Below are 27,370 nucleotides of genomic sequence, written 5' to 3'. Positions count from 1 at the left end.
AATAATCCTAATTAACCAGAAATACTTACCTGTTCCTTTAAAAAAATGTTCCCCAGGCAATATTCTCAGTACATGATCCAACGTATACAGTATCCTCTATCTTGCGATCTTCAATTAAGTTGATTGAAGATCTCCCATGGCAATTAGCTATACTATACCTTAGTATGCGTCCTTTGGGATGCATAACGCCAGCTCCCGCTGTCCTCCCCGCCTCCTCACCTGTCACCCTCACCTAGGGGAGCTTGGGGCTGGAGGAAGCCCCTGGTAAGTACCACTCATTTTACGATCTTTGCCCTGATGACTCCTTTAAGTTGATTGAAGATCTCCCATACTCATACTCATTTCTCCTGGGAGGGGGGTGGGCATCTGGGGTTCCCTTATTAAAGGGGATTCCCAGATGCCACCATGAAACCCCCCCAGGGAGTCATCGCCCCCACCTCCTCCTGGGGCACTGGAGGTGGGGAAGAGCCCCTTGTCCATGGATTGGACAAGGGCTCCGGGGGGAGAGGGGGAGGCTTGGCCACCCCTCCCCCCCAGAGCCCCCCCCCCCAATACCATGGACCATGCGGGCTAGTATAGCTCAGGGTGCAAAGCCCCAGTCGGCCAGGGCTCCGCATTCTTGCTATCCCAGCCTGCATGGGGGACAAGGGGTTACAGAGGCTCGGGAGGGGGACCCCACGTCATTTTGTTTTTCAGATTTCCCACACTCAGAACATTACCAAAAAATAAACATTTTTAATTTTTTTAAAAACAAAATATTGTTTCCCACTATCTTTTTAACATAACCTGCAAAGTTGGTGTTGCTAGGATGTAAGGGGTCTCTGCTATTAACTGCTGGGAAATATTTCCCACGATCTGTCATTGACCAGCATTTAAATGTATTGTTTTTGTCTTTGAACTTTTAAAATCGATTTTCTCAAAAAGTATAAGGTCTTTTTGAAAAAAAATGTCCACTTGCTCTGGTGATTCTGGCATTTAAGGGGGCTTTGCAATTAACCCTTATATTTGGCGGGTTTAGAATCACAAATTCACCGCCGAATTATCCCCTGACCCGGATCCGAATGAATGCAACCGAATCGAATTTGAGTCCATTCGAATCGGGCAAATCCGAATTTAACCCAGACCCAAATTTGAATGTACTCGAATCAAATTTGGGTACATTCGAGCATGCCTGATTATGGATGAATGGATGGAAGCTGTACCTTGTGGCATCTCTCTCCACTAGTTCCATAAGATCAATCATGTACTGTTCCCGTTCAGACAGTAACAGGCTTTGTGGCCAGCATAAAGTCATTCTGACCCGCTGCTACTTTGTAACCTTTCAGCTTCCACATCAGGATAGTATGGATGGATGGATGGAAGCTGTACCTTGTGGCACCTCTCTCCACTAGTTCCACAAGGTCAATCATGCACTGTTCCTGTTCAGACGGTGACAGGGTTTGTGGCCAGCATAAATTCATTCTGACCTGCTGCTACATAGTAGCATTTCAGCTTCCACATCAGGATAATACGGATGAATGGATGGAAGCTGTACCTTGTAGCATCTCTCTCCACTAGTTCCACAAGGTCAATCATGCGCTTTTCCCATTCAGACAGTGACAGGCTTTGTGGCCAGCATAAATTCATTCTGACCCGCTGCTACTTAGTAGCATTTCAGCTTCCACATCAGGATAGTATGGGTGGATGGATGGAAGCTGTACCTTGTGGCATCTTTCTCCACTATTTCCACAAGGTCAATTGTGCTGTTCAGCCATTATCTCACTCAGTGTGGCTGCAGTAATTAGAGAAGGGAGAGGAACCTGCTTTAGACATAGGGAAAGCTTAGTTAGGCTCTTGTTAGGCTTGTTAGCTTGCTCCTTTCTGATACTTATTTCTAAAAAGCACCCCACAACAGCTCTTTTGAGAGCTAATGTTGTTCTTGTGATCTGTTTTTTTTTTTGTGTGTGGCCCACTGACACTTGCATATACAGCCCTCTCAGTCAGTTGCAGCTGGCTCTTGGTAATTCCAACTGTGCCACTGCCAGGCCCAGCACATTCAGTGCCTACCTTTTCACTGCACATGTTTGACAGCTGCACATTTGAAATACCAGTCTGACCTTGCATACCTGTCCACGGTACCTGTGTGTGTGACAGCTGCACATTTGTAATACTAGTCACTACATACCTGTTCACAGAACCTGTGTGTGTGACAGCTGCACATTTGTAATACTAGTCACTACATACCTGTTCACAGTACCTGTGTGTGTGACAGCTGCACATTTGTAATGCTAGTCACTACATACCTGTTCACGGTACCTGTGTGTGTGACAGATGCACTTTTGTAATACTAGTCACTACATACCTGTTCACGGTACCTGTGTGTATGACAGCTGCACATTTGTAATACTAGTCAGTACATATCTGTTTATGGTACCTGTGTGTGTGTGACAGCTGCACATTTGTAATACCTGCATACCTGTTCACTGCACCTGTGTAACCACACATTGTTGTACCAGCAGTCACCTGTTCATTGCACCTGTGTAACCCCACATTGTTGTACCAGCAGTCACTTTTTCACTGCACCTGTGTAACCACACATTGTTGTACCAGCAGTCACTTTTTCACTGCACCTGTCCTGTGTAACCACACATTGTTGTACCAGCAGTCACCTATTCACTGCACTTGTGTAACCACACATTGTATTAGTCACGTCAGTGCTTACCTTTCACTTCAACCCCCCCCCCCCCCCCCAATATGGATAAAATAACAGGCAGAGGCAGAGCCAGAGGCAGGCAACCCAGGAGGTCTGTTCAAGGTCGAGGTGTAGTGATTTCGTGTGGCCCTGGAACAAAGTGCAGTGTTCAGAAGGCACGTGCCATTAACTCCCAAGATTGCCAGGACGTAGTTGACTATTTAACACAGAACACCTCCTCTTCCTCAGCTTCCGTACGGAACCGTGACAAATCTTCCTCCGCAGCCACCACTGCTACTACTAGCACCACATCCGGACCATTTGACACTTTGCAGGAGTTATTTGGTGGGGAATTAACTGATTCACAGCCATTATTGTTACAAGATGACGGTGCTAAGCATGTTACACCACCTCCTCATATGTCTGAGTTAGGCGCCAGTATGGATGTAAGGTGTGAGGATGATGAAGTACCTGTTGTTGGTGCAGTTTTGGAGGTGTCTGATACAAGCGAAGCTTTGGAGGATGATTATGATGATGATACTGCCATGGATGCCACGTGGGATCCTAATTAGAGATGGCCCGAACCTCTGATTTTCGGTTCGCGATGGGGAGGCGAACTTTGAAAACTAGAAACATTTATGCTGGCCACAAAAGTGATGGAAAAGATGTTTCAAGGGGTCTAACACCTGGAGGGGGGCATGGCGGAGTGGGATACATGCCAAAAGTCCCGGGGAAAAATCTGGATTTGACACAAAGCAGCGTTTTAAGGGCAGAAATCCCATTGAATGCTAAATAGCAGGCTGTGAGAAAACGCGGAAGAGCCACCGCAAGTGTTCAGAGTGAGGCGGCTGATTCCGCATGTAGCATGGCATCTGGAGTGTTTAGGCACGCGTCCACTAGCGGGGCGAAACGCGGAGAAACCGCCGCATGCCCAGCGGCAGAATCCGTGTCCGACGCGGCAGTCGGTACGCATATGCCTATTACTGACACAGTGGCTGAGCGCGGGGAAACCGCCGCATGCTCGGTTGGCGGTGCGGCTGGCCACGCGCTCGAACAGGCTGACGCACTGCAAAGCATGTCTGGTGTGGCTGGGACTGATAGTCCACACAGGTTCAGAAGGACGCGCGCGCGCTGAAAGGCAGAGCTTATATGACACACAGAGGAGAGTCAGCTGACCAGGCCGGTCAGCTGACAAATCCAGCTGTTCTCATTGGTCCAGCACTTAGGGGAGGCGCTGGGAAGCGCTCGTGTATATATACTGGGTGCTGGTCATTCCTCTGGTGTCTGGCGTTGCGATCACTGCGAGTGGTAGCACTCAGACCTTGTCAGTATCTGTGTTTATTAGACCAGTTTCCAAGGTGTTGATGGCCAAGGATCTCACACCTTAGTCTAGGAAGTCTGTTATTATCTGTATTATACTCTAGATCAGTTTCCAAGGTGTTGACGGCCAAGGATCTCACACCTTAGCTTAGGCATTGTTGATTATTTGTTATGACCTTCTGCTTTCCTGACCATTCTTCTGATCTCTGATTTTGTACCTTTGTCATTCTGATACTCTGTTGCCAAAACTCGGCTAGTCCCTGGATTCTGCATCTGCCTCCTGTCTCTGTACCTTATCTGTCCGTGTGTTAACGACCTGGCTTGTCCGACCTCGAGAACTATCTCTCCTGTTAGGAGATAGTTCACAGATCTGTCAGTGACACTTCTCCATTGGTGTCACTCACGTTCTGTCCTTCCCCTTCTCTGTCTGACTCCTCCCCTTGGAGAGTCCAGACTACGGAAGGAACCAGTTGCCGAGCAGTATTCTTATCTGCTCTTGCACCTGTCTTCCAGGTGCGGTCCTCAAAGTATTTCTGTTGCACCTAACACTCTTATCTCTCAGGTGTCCAGAGGTTAGAGATATATCTGATTATCGGTGATACTGCAGATTGTCAATAATCTGGTATATATCTGCACCGGTAATCAGATCCTCTCTGTGTTACACCGATCGTTACACAGGCCTAAAGTGCTTTAAAACATCTTGCATGTGTATACGTCAATCAGGGAGTGTAATTAGAGTACTGCTTCACACTAACACACCAAACTCACTGTGTAATGCCCCACAAACAGCTGTTTGCATAGTGACGGCTGTGCTGGACTGGTGCACACCATGGTGAGTGTGCAGGCCATGGCGGTTTTCAAGCCCATATGGTCACCGGGCTGTGGTAGCTCAATGATAGAACAACAGTGACTGTGCAGCTGATCAAATTTGGTCTGTCCACAATGAAGCAACGACCTTATTATTTTTGGTGTGCCACCCCCCGAGACACTCATATAGCCGGCGGTCATTGCTTCATTGTGATACGCAAGCCCCTTCACCGCGGCAAGGTAATGATCACGAAGGGGAATGGGCACATGTACCATATATACTCGGCTATAAGTCGAGAAATTTAGATCTAATTTCTTGAAGCAAATTATAGGGGGCGACTTATATTCGCATAAGACCTACATTTCTGACTTATAGCCTGTATAATAATTGCTGTCAGCACTCGTCAGCGACACTCCGTGGCTGCTCCAAACTCTGCTCTGCCCGGCCAAGCGTATCTCTGTTCACCACAGCTGCCCGATCTCTGCTCACCCCAGCTGCCCGATCTTTGCTCACACCAGCTGCCCGAACTCTGCTCACCCCAGCCGCCCGAACGCTGCACTCCCCAACCCCACATGGGCAAAATCTTTGCGCACTGACCTGATACTCTCCCCGATCACCATCCGCAGCGTCCCGCAGCAGCGCGATCTCCTGAATCCATTAGCTGCCGGCGTCATGTCCCGCTGTGTGCAGCCGCCCGGCCCAGCCTTCCCCATCATTCATTGGCACCTTATATCCTCTGCTTCTCCCTCCGCCGGAGCCCTCAGCGCTGGTGGTCTTAGCGCTGACAGCGTCACTGCATAGCGCCAGCAGGAACAGGACAACAGAGGTAGTGATGCAGACTCACTCCGTATATGTGCAGTTAACCCCTCATGGTCTCCCAGCTTCTTTCCCACACTGTGCTTCTGTTAATGTGCATTTACACAGTAACAGCAGTGTGGAAAAGGTGCATGGGGATCATGAGAGTTTAATTGCTCCATGTCAATACTGTGCTGTATTACCAAGTGACCCTACTTTGTTCTTGCTGATCCCCCACTGCTTGCTCCATTACACATGCCCATCATTCCTCGCTCCATTGCACGCACTGAATGTCATTCTGCATAGCAACAGTCACAGGGGCATCTGTACAGTGTCGTTTGTGCCCTGTTGCCCAGAAGAGATTGGTACCCAATCTACACTCACTTTCAGATATCTTCTGGATCTCTGTCACACAGGGTATCAGGTACCAATCCCTTTAGGGCAACAGGGCACAAACTAAGCTGTACAGATGCCCCTGGCTGATGATGTGACTGTTGCTATGCGGAATGACATTGAGTGCGTGCAATGAAGCGGCTTTTGGCAGGTGGTGGATCAATGAGAATAATGCAGTCAATACTGTGCTGTATTACCAAGTGACCCTACATTGTTCTTGCTGATCCCCCACTGCTTGCTCCATTACACATGCCAATCATTCCTTGCGTCATCAGCCAGGGGCATCTGTACAGTGTCGTTTGTGCCCTGTTGCCCAGAAGAGAGCGGTACCCAATCTACACTCACTTTCAGATATCTTCTTAATCTCTGTCACACATGGGATCAGGTACAGATCCCTTCAGGGCAACAGGGCACAAACTAAGCTGTACAGATGCCCCTGGCTGATGATGTGACTGTTGCTATGCGAAATGACATTGAGTGTGTGCAATGGAGCGGCTTTTAGCAGGTGGTGGATCAATGATAACAATGCAGTCGTGCATCACTAAATATCCAACATGCCAGCTCTTTAGTGATTGTTGTCCCTACACACCCGCCTGCAGCTTTTAACCCCCCCCCCCCCACCACCACCACCTCATATGGCTGCACTTTGAGGCCAGGAGGGGTTAATGGCTGCACATGGGGACTAGGAGGGTTTAATAACTGCAATACCTTATACAGTCCCAAGTGCAGTCATGAACAGGTCCTGGTCCTTAAGTGCAGTCAATAAACCGTCCAAATGCCCTCATGCAGTCACTCTCCTCTCCTGATCACCAAGCAGAGCAGTACAAAACCTTCTCTACTCATCTTGGGAAGCAGGAGTGGATGTACTTGTTACAGTAATTGCCATATTTTAGATACCATACATCCCTGCATTGTGAATAAATTTAGACTCCCCCTGTAATGCATACTGTCTTCTAACTACCGTAACCCCCATCCCCTTGGTGGTGCATACCTTGCCTGCACCCATGGTAAACCCACCTGTGTTAATAGCACAGTATGTGCCTTTAAATTTGCTGAACAAAGTTTCCTGCAGCCATATATAAATGTCAGGTGTTGCTTGGTTTTAGCACTTGCCCCTTTTCCCCTCAGGTAGTGTACCCTTGTAGGATGTGTGTACCTTACCTACACCTACTGGTAAACCTCCCTCACAGGTTTATAATCCCTGCCACCATTGCAATCGGTGCCTTTAAACCAGGAACTCATGGCCTACCATACTGCATTTTGATTGAATACCTGATATGGAAAAGGGGTTGTTGAATATGGCAGAGGAGCCAGCAAATTGCAAAGGGAGTATGCTAATGGGGAACAACACATGAAGAGGAATAAGAGATATGCTGCTCAAGGAAGTTTGCCTAGGGAAGTAAAAAGTATAAATCTGGTCTTGGTATTACCACTATGTTACCATAACTTTTTTTATTCTAGGTGACAAGATATTTTACAAAGTTACGGCACAACATTGGTGACGGCTAAAGGCCTGAAAATGACCAGTAATCCAGCATTTCAAAAGCGGAGACTGTCATGTGAAGCAGGATTTAAACTCAAAGTTGTTGAAATGGCAGAGGAAACAAATAATTCCAAGGCTGCAAGAAAAAATGGCATTGCAGAGAAAATGGTCAGAGACTGGCGTAAGCAAAAACAAACTTTGCAAGAGATGCCTAAAACCAAAAAAGCTAAACGAGGTCAACACGCTTCTTTTCCAGAAATGGAAGAAAGGCTTGTGGAATGGGTCACAGAAGTCCGGGAAAAGGGGCTGATAGTAACAAGGACTGCAATTCGACTTCAGATGCTAAAGCTCCAAAAGGAAATTCCATCGACCTCAACAGAGAGCAGTAAGCCATTTATCACTTCTCCTGGATGGTGCACTCGACTTATGGAAAGGCATGGACTTGTGTTACGTCAGCGCACAAAAATCGCTCAGAAGCTACCTAAAGCTTTAGAAGAAAAAGTTGACTCCTTTCTCAAATATGTGATTATGATGCGTAAGAAACACAACTATGATCTTGATCAAATCTGTAACATGGATGAAACACCAATGACCTTTGTTTGCCATCCAATCGTACAGTTAATGATAAAGGTTCAAAAACTGTATGGGTCCGAACTACAGGACATGAAAAAAAAACACATTTTACTGTGGTTCTTAGCTGTCTAGCTAATGGAACAAAACTGAAACCAATGATTATTTTTAAGCGGAAGACCTTGCCTAAGAGAATGAAGTTCCCGTCAGGAGTAATAGTCAGACCCCATGTAAAAGGATGGATGGATGAAGATGGGATAAAAGAGTGGTTAAACCGCATCTGGAATACAAGACAGGGAGCACTTATGAAGAAAAGGGGATTGCTTGTTTGGGACATGTTCAGAGCTCATCTCACAGATGAGATTAAAAAAGAATGAAAATTACTGAACACTGATATGTGTGTAATACCAAGAGGATTAACATCCGTTTTACAACCACTGGATGTGTGTATCAATAAACCCTTCAAAGACAGGGTTCATAAACATTGGATCGAGTGGATGACATCAGGTACAGCAAAGTTTACCGCAGGAGGAAATTTGAAAAAACCTGATCTCCCATTAATATGTGAATGGGTCAAACAGTCCTGGGATGATGTGCCTGCTGATATCATCAAGAAGTCATTCCTCAAATGTGGAATCAGCAATCCACTAGATGGTGCAGAAGGCGATGCACTGTTTGAAGATTTGGATGATGAAGGTAAAGAGGATGAAGCCAGTGATGCTGACTCTTTGGATGCATATGATGGTCATCCAGAACTAACTGATGAGGCAGTGAAACTTCTGTTTGAGGACGGTAATGAAGATACCTTTGATGGATTTTAGTACAAAATACCATAATTACTAAACAGTATATTACTATACACAAATGGCATTTATGAGCTGTCATAGAAGACACTGTTGTTTTCAAAACCAGCAATTTCATTTTGAATGTTTTAAATTTGTATCTGTTATTTGGGTTCTTATGGATTTTCATGTTTAAAAGCTCATGACCACTGTATGCATTTTATAGCCAGCATAAATAAAACTCATGATGGCACACTTTCCTGGGCCGACTTATGCTTGAATCATCAACAAAATTCCAGCTTAAGAAGGTCAAATATTGGGGTTGACTTATACATGAAGTCGACTTATATCCGAGTATATACGATACATGCCTTTTGTTTTGTTGTTGCAGCTGCACTGCAGCCAAAAAAATTAGGCAGGCATCTACACGCACCAGAAAAATTAGTATAGTGGCCGCTGCTAGAAGCGGCCTTAAAAATTCAGGAATCCACCTGGAGTCCTGGACCCTGTTGGTGGTGGCGGAGAAGGCAAGCGGCCTGCAGGCAGAGATGCTGTGTGTGGGGACTGACCTAGTCTTCGGGCGGGCAGTAGCCCTCTGGGATCCATGCCTCATTCATTTTGATAAAGGTGAGGTACTGAACACTTTTGTGACTTAGGCGACTTCTCTTCTCAGTGACAATGCCTCCAGCTGCGCTGAAGGTCCTTTCTGACAGGACGCTTGAGGCAGGGCAAGACAGAAGTTGGATGGCAAATTGGGACAGCTCTGGCCACAGGTCAAGCCTGCGCACCCAGTAGTCCAAGGGTTCATCGCTGCTCACAGTGTCTACATCCACACTTAAGGCCAGGTAGTTGGCTACCTGCCGGTCCAGGCGTTGGTGGAGGGTGGATCCAGAAGGGCTAAGGCGAGGCGTTGTACTAAAGAATGTCCGCATGTCCGACATCACCATGAGATCGCTGGAATATCCTGTCCTTGCCTGCGTGGACATGGGAGAAGGATTACTGGCAATGGTACCTTTATTGCATTGTACTGTGACATCAACCTTATATGCATTGTAAAGCATACTTGCCAGCTTGTTCCGCATTTGCGGCATCCTTTCTGCCTTCAGGTGACTTGGTAACATGTCCGCCACTTTGTGCCTATACCGAGGGTCTCGTAGCGTGGCCACCCAGTAAAGCTCATTCCCCTCAACAGGCTGGACAGCATGAAAGACGCCATCTGCAGAAAGTTGGATACAGACGTATTCTCCATCTCCTCTTGCTCTTCCTCAGTGACGTCAGGTAAGTCCTCCTCCTCCTCCCCCCAGCCACGAACAATACCATGGGAATGTTGAGCAGCACAAGCCCCCTGCGACGCCTGCTGCGGTTGTTCTTCTGCCACCGCCTCCTTCTCCTCCACAGAAACACCTTCCTCATCATCCGAGTCTGACTCCTCTTCCCCACACGACTCTTCCTCATCCTCCCCCCTCTGTGCTGCCGCAGGTGTTGAGGAAACATTTGGTTCTGATGTAAATTGCTCCCACAACTGTTCCTGCCGTAACTGTTCCTCTTCACGCTCCTCCACAGCTTGATCCACCACTCTATGCATGGCACGCTCCAGAAAGTAAGCATACAGGATCAAGTCGCTGATGGTACCTTTACTGCGACTCACCAGGTTGGTCACCTCCTCAAACGGCCGCATAAGCCTGCATGCATTTCGCATTAGTGTCCAGTTGTTGGGCCAGAACATCCCCATCTCCCCAGAATTTTTCCTTTTACTGTAATTGTACAGGTACTGGGTGACAGCTTTCTGCTGTTCTAGCAGGCGAGAGAACATGACCAGGGTCGAATTCCAGTGAGTCGGGCTATCACTTATGAAGTGTCTCACTGGCAAGTTGTTTCTCCGCTGAATGTCCGCAAAGCAGGCCATGGCCGCCCGTGAAAGACCGCCTGAAATGTCCACACAACTTCCTGGCCTGCTTCAGGACATCCTCTAAGGCTGGGTACTTTGACACAAATCTTTGAATGACTAGATTGAGCACATGTGCCATGCAGGGTACATGTGTCAGCTTTCCCAAATTCAAAGCAGAAAGGAGATTGCTGCCATTGTCTTACACCACGTTGCCGATCTCCAGCTGGTGCGGGGGCAGCCACTGATCCACCTGTTTGTTAAGAGCAGCCAGGAGAGCTGCTCAAGTTTGACTCTCCGCTTTGAGGCAAGACAAGTCTAAGATGGCGTGACACCTTCATACCTGGCATGCAGCATAGGCCCTGGGGAGATGGGGCTGTGTAGCTGGAGAGGAGATTGCGGCACCAGCCAAGGAGGAGGAGGATGACGACAGCAAAGAGGATGTAGCAGGAGGAGAGGAGGTGGCAGCAGGCCTGCCTGCAAGCCGTGGAGGTGTCACAAGTTGGTCCGCTGCACAGCCACATACTCCCTGCTTGCCATCGGTCACCACGTTGACCCAATGGGCTGTGTAAGTAATGTAGCGGCCATGACCATGCTTGGCAGACCAGGCATCCGAGGTCAGGTGGACCCTTGACCCAACGCTGTGTGCCAGAGATGACACCACTTGTGCCGTGGTGAGGAGGGTGCAGGGGATATTGAGGACCGAGTACCAGCAGGTCCTCACCACCAAGCAGGTCCAGATGCTCTGGAGTGACCTCAAAAGGAGGGACCAGGACCTGCTGAAGCGGGTGGTGGCAGAGATGTAAGTCAGCAAACTATTAGTTTATGTATGTCTATCTTGGGTTTTATATGCTGTATCACTGGCGTACCAATAGGCCCTGCAGTCCCTGCGCCCCGCTCGGGGCCGTTTTGTGGGAGCTGGAGGGGTGGCAGCATTAGGGAAAAGCCTTGGCCACAGTCGGCAGGGAGATGGGAAGTTACCCCCCTCTCCCTCTGGAAGTGACGGCAGACGCTAGAGCGAGGAGTATGCGGTAGAACGCACGGAAGGTATGTATCTGCCCGCCGCTGCCCGCTGCCCACACTATAACTTTAGCTGGATGGGAGCGCAGAGGGGAGAGCCCCAAGGTGAGGGAGCCAAGGCTTTCCCCTCATGCTGCCACCCCTCCAGCCCCCACAAAATGGTCCCGAGCGGGCCCCAGGGGGGGGGCGCTCTGAAATTTTGCAGGGGGGCCGGTCGGGGCCTAGTTACGCCCCTGTTCTGTATGTATTTATCCTAAAAAAAATTCCATGGGCTGAATACTATAGAGTTGTGCAGTATGTACAGTTAAAGTATCCGTAAGGTATTCACAGTGCAGCACTTTTCCCACATTTTGTTTTGTTTGGGGCTTATTCCAAAATGGGTTAAAAAAAATTTGTTTTGCTCCTATGCGGTCATAATGATGATATTTGTGCAATATGTGCTGATTATACAGCATTCATGCAAATAAAATTATTTAAAAAAATTGGCCCCTGGGCTTAACATTGTTTTTTGATAACCACTGATGATCACCTAGCTTTTTTTTTAGAAGAATTTGATAGGTGCTGTCGTCCATCTGGACCATAGATCCTCTCCAGGCCCTAAGCAAGTGCCTAGGTTTGCCTTGTGGATGATCCGGCTCTGGTGCACAGCCATTTTTTTAAGATCTCTCCAGAGCTATTTAATCGTATTGAAGCCTACACTCTTGCTGGGTCACTCAAGGACATACATAGAGTTGTCTCGAAGCCACCCCATTGATATCTTGGCTGTGTGGTCAGGGTCGTATTCCTACTGCAAGATGAACCATTGCCCCAATCTGCTTTCCAAGTGCTCTCTTTAAAGCCTATCCTAGTTTTATTTTACTGTATTGAAGATGAAGAGTCATATTCTTTCATGTCCAATAAATAAATAAAAGGTATAAGAATATGTTTTTTTTTCCAGTGTTTAAATAGAGTAAGGTCCTTATCAAAGTTCTCTTGAAAATAGAAAGAAAAGTAATGGTAGTTCAAATAAAAAAGTTATTACTTTTTGGGGGCGGAGCCGGCTATGGAGGAGTGAAGTCGTGTGGTAGTGGAGCTCCCGCCCCCGCGTGCCTTGATCTGCTATTTAGAAGCACAAGTCCTCGCAAAAACCACCCTAAGGGGTATGAGGAAAGCTGGGAAGCAATCTGCTGCTGCGGGGTGCCAGAAACCTACCACACAGAGACCGGTAACCCGCTATTTCCAAACCCTGAACTCGAACGCAGCTCCATCTAAGATGGCGGATCCCGCTGCTCAGGAAGAACAGGCTGCCACATCGACCTCTATGAGAGCGGGGCCTTCTGCACTTTGTAACCTGGAGGACATCTGGCGTTACCTCCGCAGTCTACCTACCAAGTAAGATCTGGATGAACAGACAGAGAAGATTGTCGCGTCCACCAGAACTGAAATAGCGGCGATCCACGCGGACATTTCAGGCCTGTCGGAGAGGGTCTCCACAACGGAATCCGACATAGTCGCGCTGCGGGCTGAGGTTGCATCCCTCAAAGCAGCTGGGGAAAAGCAACTGGCCTCCTCACAATCCTTCCGCTGGCAATTAGAGGACCTGCAGAACAGAGGGCGCCGAAACAACATTAGGATTTGTGGTGTCCCGGAATCCGTGAAAGCAGAGGGAATTATTCCCACGCTAAGTAAAATCTTTAATGGAGTACGGAACCGGCCGGAGGATCAGAGAATCAAATTTGACCGCGCGCACAGAGCTTTGTGTGCTGCCCCCTTGGATCAGGACCCGCCGAGAGACATCATCTGCCGCCTGCACAATTATAAAGAGAAGGAGGAAATAATGGCAGCCGCTCGCAGGAAAGACCATATGGAATGGCAAGGCTCTCCCATCTCCCTTTCCCAGGATTTGGCGCCCTACACCCTAGCGCAGCGATGGGCGCTACGTCCGCTTATCAAAGCTCTCCAGCAAGCCGGAGCATCTTACCATTGGGGGTTCCCCTTTCAGCTCGTGGTGCGGAAAGGATCCAAATCGGCCATTTTACGCCATCCACGTGAGCTCCCTGAGTTCTTTGTAGCGATCTCCATGCAGTCAGTTGATCTTCCGGAGTGGGACCCGGACTCTTTTGACCCACCCCGCCCGCCGAAAAACCGCAGATCGAAAAGCGCCAGTAATGTGAGTACTTTGCTATCTTGATGTGCTGTCAGATCCCCTGTTAACTTTAGCACGATCTATCCCACGGACTTGGGCCTCTGCCTGGATTCCCCCCCCCTTCTTTGTCTGCCCCTAACCCTCTACAGACTTGTGGGCTGCTTAAAACTCCATCATGACTGTGTGTGACGTGGAGCCGTTATGGGACGAGGCTTAATGTTCTGTCTACTGCAGCCTGCAAAGTTCCTTGTATCTTTCGGCTCACACTTACGACAGTCCTATACACCTGGATCTAATTAACCATTATTTCTTGCCTTCATGGACTTCTGGAGAGGGTGTTCCATGGATGGTGGGGCCCTGTGTCGTTGGGCTGCCTCCCCCTGTCCCCCCTAGTACGATGATGGATCCCGTGCCTCCCTCCCAGTTTGCATTATGTGTACACACACTACAATTCTTGTTTTATCTTGTGCTCTATACATCTATGCTGTATTAGGTTAATTGCTATATACCCACCTCAGTATACCATCCAGTCTATGTTTTCCTATGATGTGATGTGCTACACATATGTACCTTAAATGATGTTTATGGCTTGGGAGGTGCGGACATAGGGTCCACGGCCCGGGGGGTGGGGGGCTGCTGGTGACGGGGGGTTCCACTTCTTAAGGTCTCTATCAGCATAATAGGAGCTAGCTAAATGCCCTCCAGCGGCGTAGGGCCTAGGCCTATACAGACCGCAGCGCTTCTGGTTCACAGTTACTACAGGATGAGCGCTTACAGAGCACCTGCCCTTCTTCTTATTGGGCTCTTATGGTAATGGTGGTGGACCCCCGAGGGGGGGGGGGGGATGGGGGTTGTTTGGGTCCTGGTTCTCCTAAGTTTGGGAACATAGATACACATGCTGACGGCTATAAAATGGTTATATTTGCATTGTTACTGATATTTCATTCTACTTTCTGAGGATATGCTATATTATGTCATGCTGGCACGCAGGGTTTTGGAGGCAAAGACTCCACTCCTAACCATGGTGTGGACTCTTTTACCCCAGGGCATTTTGCCACCCCGATTCCGTGAGCCTTTCAGGCTTCCGGAGGTCTTGGATATGTATATCCATACACAGGCCTATTTGAGGCCCAGTAGCAGGACGGTATATATAAGTATACCTCCTTTGATTTTTCTGTGGTTTGTTACACAGCTACTCAAAATCTTCTTTTCTTATGTGCCTTTTTCTCTCTTTTTTCTCTCTCCCTTTCCCTCTATTGTGAGTATTTGGCTGGGGTTGGGGTTCGGGTGGTCTGGGGGGCTCTTGGGGCTTTTGCCCTATGCTCAAACAGTCACTTAAGGTGCTTTCCCTCAACGTCAGGGGGCTAAACATCCCAGAAAAGAGGTCTGCCATGCTAAACTTGTGCTGCAGGGAACGAGCCAGTTTGATCTGTTTGCAGGAAACTCATTTTAAGGGGCCTGCGCCCCCCAAATTATTCAACAGATATTATAAAACTGCATTTTATAGTATTCCGCAGGACTCCAAAACGAAAGGTACTGCTATCCTTATAGCTAAGGATACTCCATTTACGCTTATTGAGGAGTTTGGAGATACGCTAGGCCACTTTAATCTGATTAAGGGCATTCTTTACAATCAAAAGGGGACAATTGGCTCGTTCTATGCTCCCAACTCTCAGCAGGAGTCCTTCCTCCAGAACTTTCTATCCAAATTAAGTGCATTTGCTGAGGGAACCATTATTCTGGGGGGTGATCTGAATGTGACTCTGGATCCTACCCTAGACTCGCCCTCGCAGAGGTCTCCCCTCTCCAAAAAACGTCTCCGTAAATGTAAAGCTCTATTACATGACATGCAGCTGGTTGACCTGTGGAGACTTCATAACCCCTCGCAGAGGGACTACACTTTTTTCTCCTTTCCACATAATTCCTATACCAGGATAGACTACATTTTTGTTTCGTACAGTTTGCTGTCTATCTCCGCCTCTCCGGGTATTGGTAGTATGACCCTGTCGGACCATGCACCGGCATGGGCCGATCTGGCATTGTGAAAGTGGCTCCAGACCCCCCACCTGGCGGATTAATAACTCCTTGATCAAAGACAAACAAATCTTTGAAAAGTTTAAAAATGAAATGGAGGAGTTTTTCCAGATGAATGTGCGTGAGGACACGTCCCCCTTGGTGGTGTGGGAGACTCACAAATGTTTTGTGCGAGGTCTGTTGATAAGAGAAGGAGCTCGTCGCAAAAGGGAAAGAGAAAAGGAGGTACAAAACTCATTGTCCCGAATTAAAGAACTCGAATTAAAGCACAGGGGGGATTTGTCCTCATCCACACTATATGCCCTATCTGAGGAGAGGGACCGTCTTAAATCTTTACTGTTCCATAAAGCAAAATACACAGCTGAACGTTGCCGTCGCTCAATTTATGAGTGGGGCAATAAATGCGGGTCCATGCTTGTGAGGGCCTTGAAGTCTCAGCATTCACCAATTATATCTCCTGCATGAAGGACAAGTCCTCCAAGCTTCACCATGAGTATAAGGACATCTCGAGGATCTTTAAAGATTACTATTCAGGGTTATATAATCTCCCCCCTCCTATGCCCAACTGCACGACAGCCAATAAGCGCAGCAAAATTGAGTCTTATTTGAGGAACTCTCAAATGCCTCGCCTCTCACTCCCTGAAGTTAAAGAGCTGGAGGAGCCTTTCACGGGGGATGAATTGGAGGTGGCTCTCTCTCAGATGCCAGCGGGCAAGGCCCCCGGTCCTGACGGGTACTCCTCAGAATATTATAAAAAATTCCAGCAGTTACTCTCTCCCCACCTTCTGAAGGCTCTCAACACAATCACAGACGCGCCTCTAGATCAGAATTGGTTCTCTTCTCAAATGCTGGAATCCCACATCACAGTTATCCATACAGATGGGAAGGACCCGGCACAATGCCAGAGTTACCGACCCATATCCCTCCTGAATGTTGACCTCAAACTGTACTCCAAAATGCTGGCTAATAGGCTGGCTCCCTTGCTTCCCAAACTAATCAATCTAGACCAGGTGGGTTTCGTCCCGGGCAGAGAGGCTAGGGACAACACTATCCGCACCCTGGATGTGCTTCACTGGGTGAGGTCCCGGTCCACCCCCACCTTGCTTCTCTCTACTGATGCTGAAAAAGCTTTTGATAGGGTGGACTGGGACTTCATTGAAGGCACCCTACGCCATATAGGTTTGGGTGGAATGATGAGAAAGTGAATATTGGCTTTGTACTCTGGCCCAAACGCTAAGGTCAAGGCTAATGGAATCCTATCCGAAACCTTTAGCATACAAAATGGAACCCGGCAGGGGTGCCCACTATCCCCACTCATTTTTGCCTTATCTCTTGAATCCTTCCTCTGCACAATCCGTAATAACCCTGATATTAAAGGAGTTGACTTCCCGAGATCCACGCATAAAGTTGCCGCTTATGCGGACGATATGCTTTTTTATCTAACCAACCCGCACATTTCCCTACCCAATCTCCTGCTAGAGTTTCGTACATATGGGCTTTTATCAAACATGTCAATTAATTATGATAAAAGTGAGGCGATGGGGGTGCTTCTCCCGGATCTCCTCAAATTAACGATCCAAAACAACTTCCCGTTCCGTTGGCCTTCACACTATTTGAAGTATTTAGGCGTTCACATCACCCCTGACCCAAAAGACCTGGTCTCCAGCAACTTCCTTCCGGCTCTGCAGAGAATTCGGCAGGATCTGCAGCGCTGGAACAAATCGCAGTTTTCCTGGTTTGGGAGATCGAATATTGTTAAAATGACCATTATGCCACGCTTACTCTATTTATTTCAGACCCTTCCAATCCCAATTCCTTCCACATTTTTCAAAGCAATTACCCAAACTTTTTCCTAATTAATTTTGTCAGGGCGGAAGCCCAGGCTGAAATATCAAATTTTAACGGCACCAAAAAAACTGGGAGGTATGGCTGTTCCCAATCCACGTCTCTACTGCGCTGCAGCAGTACTAACTTGTATTATCGATTGGCATAAACATTCTGGCCATAAAAGATGGGTAGGAATGGAAGAGGAAATATTAAAAGCTGAGATTAAACATATTCCCTGGTCGACTCGGTCCTGGCATTCCCCGGACCCAGCGGCATCTCTCATTACCCACACAACCAACATTTTTGCTAAATACAGGCAACTACCTCTACTTTCCCCCTGGCCGACTCCGCTCCTTCCCATATTGGATAACCCGACCTTCCCTTTGGGCCTTCCTGCCAAGAGCTATTTAGCCTGACATGTGCTCCAAGCTCAACATCTTACCACAGGTGGGGATTGGGTTTCTCTCCAGACATTACGGCAAGACCTGGGCTCTCAGGATTTAGATGACTGGAGTTGGATTCAGTTCAAACATTTTCTCCTGTCACATAGACCCAAAACCAACTTTGATCGCTCCCTTACTATCTTTGAGAAAGCATGCCAGGGTGAGGGTCAATTAAGAGGCACGGTTTCACTGACATACTCCTTACTGAATGATTCTACCTCCCCATCAGAACCCTTTAGAAACAAGTGGGAACAAGACTTAGGATTCACATTTAGTGATAAGCAATGGGATAAGGTCTTGGTGTTTGCACACAAATCTTCCATCTCTTCCAGGGCTCAGGAGGCTGGATACAAAATCTTAACAAGGTGGTACCTGACACCCTATCGTCTTCATCATATGTTTCCAAACACCACAAATCTCTGCTGGAGATGTGGACAAGAAGTGGGTACCATATTACATATTTTTTGGTTTTGTGCTAAGCTCTCCCAGTTCTGGACAGATGTAAGAAGTATTATGCATGAATTAACAGACTTTCTTCCACCTGACTCCCCAGCATTCTTCCTGCTACACCATAACTCATGGTCCATCAGAAAATACAAAAAAACACTCACTAGACATCTAGTAAACGCTGCTAGGTCTCTGGTGGCCAAACACTGGAAATCTACTGACCCACCTACAGTGGTGGAATGGCTTAGAGCGGTAGCACAGACACAAAAGATGGAAGAGCTCACAGCCTCCATCCAGGACAGACAGGAACAGTACTGGAAAACTTGGTTCGGGTGGTTTGAATTACAGGAGACACAACGCTACCGTTTACTAATGAGTAGTTGAATTACCGGTCAATGGGTATGACCTAGGTCTTCAGGGTCGTGCTCTCTCATGGTCCAGCATTTTCTTTTGAGCATTTTCTTTTGAGGTTATTTTTTTCTCTGCCTGACGTTGGGGGAATGCCTTTTCCTTCTCCTTGGGATCCCCACTCGGGTCTGCCTGGGCTTTAGCCGCAGCCATATCTACTTTCTACTTTCCTCTCTCTCTTCTACTTCTCCTTTTTACACTGTCCTTCTGTTTTTCTTCCCTAAGCAGTCACTCAGGGGAATGGTTAATTTGCCAATCTTCTCAACAGTTCTGGGCTTTCTCCCATACTTAACTTGAACTAACCCAAGATGCTTCTCTCGATCCTGCCCAGCGCTTCTCCGGCTCTGCTGTTCCCTCTGGGCCCAGGGTGTCTGATTTGGTTGCTATAGGCGCTGACCAGGTAGGAGAGTAGCATCGATTATAGCTATGATTATAACATTTGGGTTTTCTATATGCCCCCCCCCCTTACTGTTGACATATTTGTGCATTTCTTTTTTAATATATGGAGCCGTGCTGGATTACGTCTCCACTCTACTATGTTCATACCTGTTATTGGATTACATAAACTTGTTCTATTTTATCATAGGACTCCCTGTTAAGAGAAACATGTTATTTGCTGACAAATGTCATTGTATTTGCACTTTCCTTTTTTATGTAAAAATAAAAGAATCTTTAAAAAAAAAAAGTTATTACTTTGTATTCATTTTATCATATATTTTGATCACATTGTATTATTCATTACTCCTTATAGCTGCAAGTGGTACCCAGGCAACAGCAGCACCAAGGACTCCTGCCTCGAGGTCCTCCTCACCTGGCCCCAGTCATTACAGCCAAAGGGCTTACTAGAGGAGAGCCAGCACACCGCTATATGGTAAAATTCTCTTACTGTATGATTAACATTGCATACTATGGAAAAGCAAGTAAATGCTATGTTATACCGTATGTATTACATTACAGGTTCTTATTTTTAAGGATGATCAATGAGATTGAAACATGCACAAGTTGATGGTTTGCTTGGTTAACCTATTTTTCCCATTTTTTTCTACAGTTCCTCTATCGAGATACGTGAGGCTGAGGGGCCAGGTGAGAAGGAACCGGCGGATCCAGGAGCGGAAAATCCGCATTCTAGAGGCACAGGGGCTGGTCCTGGAATTGTGGGAAAACATGGCCAGAGTGCAGGAGGAGGCCTGCCAGCTTAAGGGAACAGGGGATAGAGTGGACTCTGGAATTTTTTTTTCCTCTTTATTCTGGTTAGTGTTTTGAACCACGATGTTGAACAATCTTTGTCTTCCGGTCATTTGACAGTTGTTTTAAGACCCCCATGTTGCTACTTTAAAGAACAAGCGACACCCATGCTAACCTAGAAATAAAAAAACACATAAATAAGTAGATAAATACTGCTTATAGTTACATTACAGATGTATTGTGCTATCCACATTATGATTCCTGTGAATTTTATAAAGGAAAAGCAGAAAATCCTATTCTAGGCAGTGGCCATCTTGCCAAGCTAATGCTGACATCATATCCTCCCTGACTCTTGTTTCTTCCCCCTCCCTTCTCTTGCTCATTGTGTATTCATTAGCTGCTCTCCTCCCAGAGTCTTCAGACACTCCCACTGAGGTGTATACTAACAACTGCACTGTCTTTTTTTATTTACATATCCAATCACTGAGTCACCTCAGCATTGCTTGTAAACACAAGTAATCATAGGGTGTTTCTGATAAGAAGCTAGGCAGGGCAATACATGGAAAAGGAGGAATATATTATAGATAAAAAGAACTCCCAGCATTCAACTCTTTGGCACTGTTTGGCACTAGGGCCAGTGCTCCTAAAGTATGTGATAACTACTAACCATAACAGCAGAAAAAGTTTTGCAAGTTTTGAATGCAGGATTAGCATCTTTATCACTTAATACACTCAGACCAGTTGCTGTTGAAGTTTGATTTTTATGGTGACAATACCACTTTAAAAAAAAATTGCAAGTTGCAAAAAAATAAATAAATAAATGTTTTTCTTAAAAAAGTATACGTTTCTTCTCTTTTGTTGTACAATCTCTGACACTGACACACTGTGTTGTACTAAATAATTGCAACAGAAATGCATTGACATTGTTAGTACAATGCTTTTCTGAAACAAATTTTTTATGCAGTATGCTTAGTTGTATGTGTCACATTGCTTGTGTGATGCAATCCCTTAATTTTTTAGATCTTCAAAGTCCAACACAAAGCATCAGTGTGAAAAATAGACATTTACAGTGTGAAGAGTATATGTAGCAATTATTCATTGCTTTTTAGTTCTCTTTTACAGCGCATGCGCAGGCTCAGTCTACTCTACTTTTTTCCTCCCCTCTTCTGCGTGGCATGCGTCATAGTGCATGGAACTATGATGCGCTGCAGAGAGTAGGAAAAAATTAGAGGACACAGAGCCTGCGCATGCGCTGTAAGGACCCACAGACATAATTTTCCAGGTCACAGCTCTACTTTCTGTAGGAGCCATGGTTTCAATAGCATTGAGAGTGGGCATACCGGGATGGAGAGGGATTAAGAGAAGGAGTGTATACTCTTCATATACACTTGGGTATACTTAAAAGCATACCCAGTGCCGATGCTCAGTGTCCCTTTCATGTTTTTTTTTTCTTATGGGGGGGGGGGAAGAAGAATTTTGACCTGGTTTGCAGGCATTAAAATACGTACCGAGCCTCCAGCAACGTTTTGTAGCATTCCTGAAGCTCATGGCATGCTCCTAGTGGCTTTTCAATGTCCTCTGTGCATGGCAGCGGGCGTATCACTTGACTCTTTGCAGGTCTCAGGGGCAAACCCAGGATTTTCAAAGGGGGGATTTCTGAAAGGTCTCCCTCAGTCACGCACGATACATTGTATAATAATATGGTAGAACATTATGCTGGGTACAAATAATGCAATTTCCCATCCGACCAACTGACAACAGGATCCATCAGGAGCAGTTTGGATACAGATAATAATGAGGACAGCTGACATTGGTAATGAAGGGGAAAGTGAAGCATTCACACAGCAGGGCACAGGCTGTGCTCATACCTGCTCCAGGACTGCTCCATGCTCTGTACACACGCTGCTGCTCCATCCAAAGTCAGGGAAAGAAAGGGGGCAGTGCTGTGAGCAGCAGGATACCTGCAGATATTCTGGTGTCTCAACTTGTGCCTGTTCTCAGACACTGCACCTGCCCTGGTCTGAGGGGCATTCTGGGCAGCTGTAATCCCCCCCTGCGTTTGCCTATGGGTCTGGTAACACGCCGGCTTCCATGCAAGGAGGATGGCAGAAAGCCGCTAGGAGTTTCAGGAGAGCTGCAAGATGTCGCTGGAATCAGAGCCGGGACAAGGTCCTCCAGCACCCAAGGCTGAGACACCAAAGTGCGCCCCTCCATCCCTGCCACCCGAGCCATCAAACTCTGATTGCTATTAGACTAAGAGGCGCCACAGGGCCCACAACCTCCCCAGCACCTTAATATCTAGTTATCTGGCTTGCAATCACTGCCATGTATCCCCATTTCTTATTTCTTTCTGCTTCAAACACAAGTAGGAATGACAGCTGAATGAATTCTGCGCCCCCTCCTACACTGCGCCCTGAGGCTGGAGCCTCTCCAGCCTATGCCTCGGCCCGGCCCTGGCTGGAGGTTCAGTGAGTATTTTGTAGCAGGTTTGTGTTTTATTGTGCCGGTGGTTCAAGCAACCGACAAGCACATGAATATGGCATCAGGTGATCCCTGCTGGTGGTGGTCTGGTGGATATTGGGGACTTAACTGATATCTATCTATCTATCTATCTATCTATCTATCTATCTATCTCTCTCTCTCTCTATATATATATATATATATATCAGTATATGTAAATATAGATATATATATAGATATATATATCTACATCTGATAATATATCTGTATGCATGTATATCTGATATACAGTGGCTTGCAAAAGTATTCGGCCCCCTTGAAGTTTTCCACATTTAGTCACATTACTGCCACAAACATGAATCAATTTTATTGGAATTCCACATGAAAGACCAATACAAAGTGGTGTACATGTGAGAAGTGGAACGAAAATCGTACATGATTCCAAACATTTTTTTAAAATAAATAACTGCAAAGTGGGGTATGCGTAATTATACAGCCCCCTTTGGTCTGAGTGCAGTCAGTTGCAAATAGACATTGCCTGATGAGTGCTAATGACTAAATAGAGTGCACCTGTGTGTAATCTAATGTCAGTACAAATACAGCTGCTCTGTGACAGCCTCAGAGGTTGTCTAAGAGAATATTGGGAGCAACAACACCATGAAGACCAAAGAACACACCAGACAGGTCAGGGATAAAGTTATTGAGAAATTTAAAGCAGGCTTAGGCTACAAAATGTTTTCTAAAGCCTTGAACATCCCACAGAGCACTGTTCAAGCGATCATTCAAAAATGGAAGGAGTATGGCACAACTGTAGACCTACCAAGACAAGGCCGACCACCTAAACTCACAGGCCGAACAAGGAGAGTGCTGATCAGAAATGCAGTCAAGAGGCCCTTGGTGACTCTAGACGAGCTGCAGAGATCTACAGCTCAGGTGGGGGAATCTGTCCATAGGACAACTATTAGTCGTGCACTGTACAAAGTTGGCCTTTATGGAAGAGTGGCAAGAAGAAAACCCTTGCCAACAGAAAAGCATAAGAAGTCCCATTTGCAGTTTGCCACAAGCCATGTGGGGGACACAGCAAACGTGGAAGAAGGTGCTCTGGTCAGATGAGACCAAAATGGAACTTTTTGGCCAAAATGCAAAACGCTATGTGTGGATGAAAACTAACACTGCACATCACTCTGAACACACCATCCCCACTGTCAAATATGGTGGTGGCAGCATCATGCTCTGGGGGTGCTTCTCTTCAGCAGAGACAGGGAAGCTGGTCAGAGTTGATGGAAAGATGGATGGAGCCAAATATAGGGCAAACTTGGAAGAAAACCTCTTGGAGTCTGCAAAAAAATTTGAGACTGGGGCGGAGGTTCACCTTCCAGCAGGACAATGACCCTAAACATAAAGCCAGGGCAACAATGGAATGGTTTAAAACAAAACATATCCATGTGTTAGAATGGCCCAGTCAGAGTCCAGATCTAAATCCAGTCCAGATCAATCGAGAATCTGTGGCAAGATCTAAAAAAACTGCTGTTCACAAATGCTGTCCATCTAATCTGACTGAGCAGGAGCTGTTTTGCAAAGAAGAATGGGCAAGGTTTTCAGTCTCTAGATGTGCAAAGCTAGTAGAGACATACCCTAAAAGACTGGCAGCTGTAATTGCAGCAAAAGGTGGGTCTACAAAGTATTGACTCAGGGGGCTGAATAATTACGCACATACCACTTTGCAGTTATTTATTTGTAAAAAATGTTTGGAAACATGTATGATTTTCGTTCCACTTCTCACGTGTACACCACTTTGTATTGGTCTTTCACATGGAATTCCAATAAAATTGCTTCATGTTTGTGGCAGTAATGTGACAAAATGTGGAAAACTTCAAGGGGGCCGAATACTTTTGCAAGCCACTGTACATATAAATACAGGTAGCCAGACTTCTTCCCCCAGTAAATATATGTAGCCAGACCTTCTCCCCTCTCCCCCAGTAACTCATAGGTAGCCAGACCTGTCCCTACTACCCCCAGTAACTCATAGGTAGCCAGACCTGTCCCTACTACCCCCAGTAACTCATAGGTAGCCAGACTTACCCCCTCCCCCCAGTAAATAATAGGTAGCCAGACCTGCCCCCCCCCCATTTAAATATATCAGTAGCAGAAGAAGTTGAATTGATAAGAATGTGGGGTGCACCCTAGTAGCTGGGACAGCGATAAAAATAACAGCAACATCTTTTTTTTCTTCAGTGCTCCCTGACACTGGGAACACTGCTGTCTATCAGGAACAGAGGGAGGTAAATGAATGAAAATGTATGGTGCACCCTAAAGGTGGGGACACCAATAAACAAAATGAGCCGGTTACTATACCTTAGAATGTGTTCTGTGCAGGACGTATAGCTGCCGGCTCCTGCTGTCTCCCCACCTGCCTGCACCCGTCACCCTCACCTATGCTGGCACCCGGTGCATCCATGGGTGAACCAGGTGCCAGGCTAGGTGAGGGTTACAGGTGGGGAGGCGGGTAGGACAGCGGGAGCCGGCACTATGCGTCGCAAAGGACGCATTCTAAGGTATAGTTTATAGCTAATTGTTGTGGGAGATCTTCAATCAACTTAATTGAAGATCGCAAGATAGAGGATACAGTATACATTGGATCATTTACCGAGAATATTGCTGTGGGTACAGGTAAGTATTTCTGGTTAATTAAGATTATTAAAATACTTTTCTGTTTTATTTCATTTAACCCTTTGTGGAAATGTGTAAGGGGTACTTTGTACCCCTATACTCATTTCTCCTGGGAGGGGGTGGGCATCTGGGGTCCCCTTCTTAAAGAGGACTCCCAGATGCCACCATAACCTCCCCCCCCCCAAGGAGTCATCGCCCCACCTCCTCCTGGGGCACCGGAGGTGGGGAAGAGCCCCTTGTCCATGGATTGGACAAAAGCTCCGAGGGGGGGAGGGGAAGGCTTGGCCGCCCAGCCCCCCTGGAGCCCCCCCATACCATGGACCATGCGGGCTGGTATAGCTCAGGGTGTGAAGCCCCAGTCGGCCAGGGCTCCACATTCTGGCTATCCCAGCCAGCCATATCGAGGGGGGATGAGAACCCGACCCATTCGGAGGGGTCGGGACCCGACTGGGGCCGGTATTACTGCGGGAGCCATGGCGGAATGAACATAAGGGCACGGATGGCATCCTTCATGGATCTGGATTATGAAAAGGTATTTAACTTTTTCACATTTGTGGCCTCGGAAGTCCTTTAAATATTGTTTCCTGCTATCTTTTTAACATATCCTGCAAATTTGGTGTTGCTAGGATGTAAGGGGCCTTTGCTATTAACTGCTAAAGTCGGCAGGTGATAACCAACCAGAGTTATAGGGGTACAAAGGTGCTGAATTTTGCCCTTGGCTTTTATTGGGCTCCCTATTTCACTTTCAAAAATCTCAAATCTTTTCAAAGGGCGATGGCTCAGCAATGGCAAATTTTCTCGCATTGTAAGGACTCTTAGGGGGCTCATGACTGGTGAGTTTTGGGTCCCTAGGCTCTTTTCAAAGGGCGATGGCTCAGCAGTGGCACATTTTCTAGCATTGTAGGGACTCTTAGGGGGCTCATGACTGGTGAGTTTCGGGCAGGGCCGGATTTACCATAAGGCACAGTAGGCACGAGCCTACAGGCGCCTTATGGGGCAAAGGCGGCACCCCAAAGTCCCGACAATGTCATCCACCCATGCTCTGGCCCGCCCGCAGCAAGATTTGGTCACTCTGTCCTGCAGCCGGCAGCCGCACAGTGAGTATCGCTGGCGGCCGCCGTATTCATGTCATGCACGCAGCATCTGCTTCCTCTCCCAACACTCATCAGCCTATTTTGCATAAAGTTCTCCTTGCTGCTTCACCCCGGGCTTAATTGCTCATTCATTTACTTGCATACATTAGCGTGGCCCGCAGTGAAGTGAGCGGTAACCAATGACAGCGCTGTATACTTCACTTCCTGTATGTGAAGTATACAGCACTGTCATTGGCTCGCCGCTCGCTTCACTCATCACTGCGGGCCACGCTGCTGTCTGCCAGTCTAAATGAATGAGTAATTAATTAGTCCCGGGCAGCGGAGCAGCGAGGAGGACTTTATGCAAAATAGGCAGACGAGCGCTGGGAGTGGAGGAGAGAAGCAGGTAAGACTGTGTTGAGCCCACCTGACTCGGGGAGGTGTGGGGGTAGAAAGTATATTTAAGGGAACTCGGTGGGGGCACCTGATTACTTGGGGGAGGAAAAAACTATTTCAAAGGGCTGGGGGTTTGGGTGGCATCTGGCCACTTAAACTTAAGGGGAGCTCCTATACTTGAGGGATGATGTCATCTGACTACTTGGGGAGGGGGAGACCACCTGTACAAAGGAAGGGGTGGGGGGCAGGACATCTGGCCACCTATAATTAAGGGGGAGGGCTCCTATACTTAAGGGATGGGGCATCTGAGTACTGTGAGGGGAGGGAGAGGCATCTGGCTTCATATTTAGGTAGAAGGAAGCCACCTATACCAAAGGGGTGGGGGATGGGGTATCTGTCCACCTATACTTAAAGGGGGGCCCCTATACTTTAGGGATGGGGTAATTTTACTACTTGGTAGGAGCATCTGGCTGCATGGGGGGGAGCCACCTATACCAAAGGGGTAGATGGGGGGCATTTGACAACATATACGTAAGGTGGGGGCTTCTAGCTGCCTATACTCAAAGGAATCATCA

At 47.2% G+C, this 27,370-nt stretch overlaps 1 long non-coding RNA gene across 1 annotated transcript in view; it reads left to right on the top strand.

The window, feature by feature from the left end:
• LOC137561610 (uncharacterized) overlaps positions 1-20,928 on the top strand; it is a 187,326-nt gene extending 166,398 nt beyond the window's left edge. Inside the window, exons 2-3 of the long non-coding RNA XR_011030068.1 lie at positions 19,763-19,882; positions 20,060-20,928. This is a non-coding gene — a long non-coding RNA (uncharacterized lncRNA). The remainder of the gene's footprint in view (positions 1-19,762; positions 19,883-20,059) is intronic.
• Positions 20,929-27,370: the final 6,442 nt, after the last annotated feature.

This window comes from Hyperolius riggenbachi, chromosome 3, assembly GCF_040937935.1.
Source record: "Hyperolius riggenbachi isolate aHypRig1 chromosome 3, aHypRig1.pri, whole genome shotgun sequence".
Taxonomy (NCBI): Eukaryota; Metazoa; Chordata; class Amphibia; order Anura; family Hyperoliidae; genus Hyperolius; species Hyperolius riggenbachi.
This window is presented reverse-complemented; position numbering and strand designations above follow the sequence as displayed.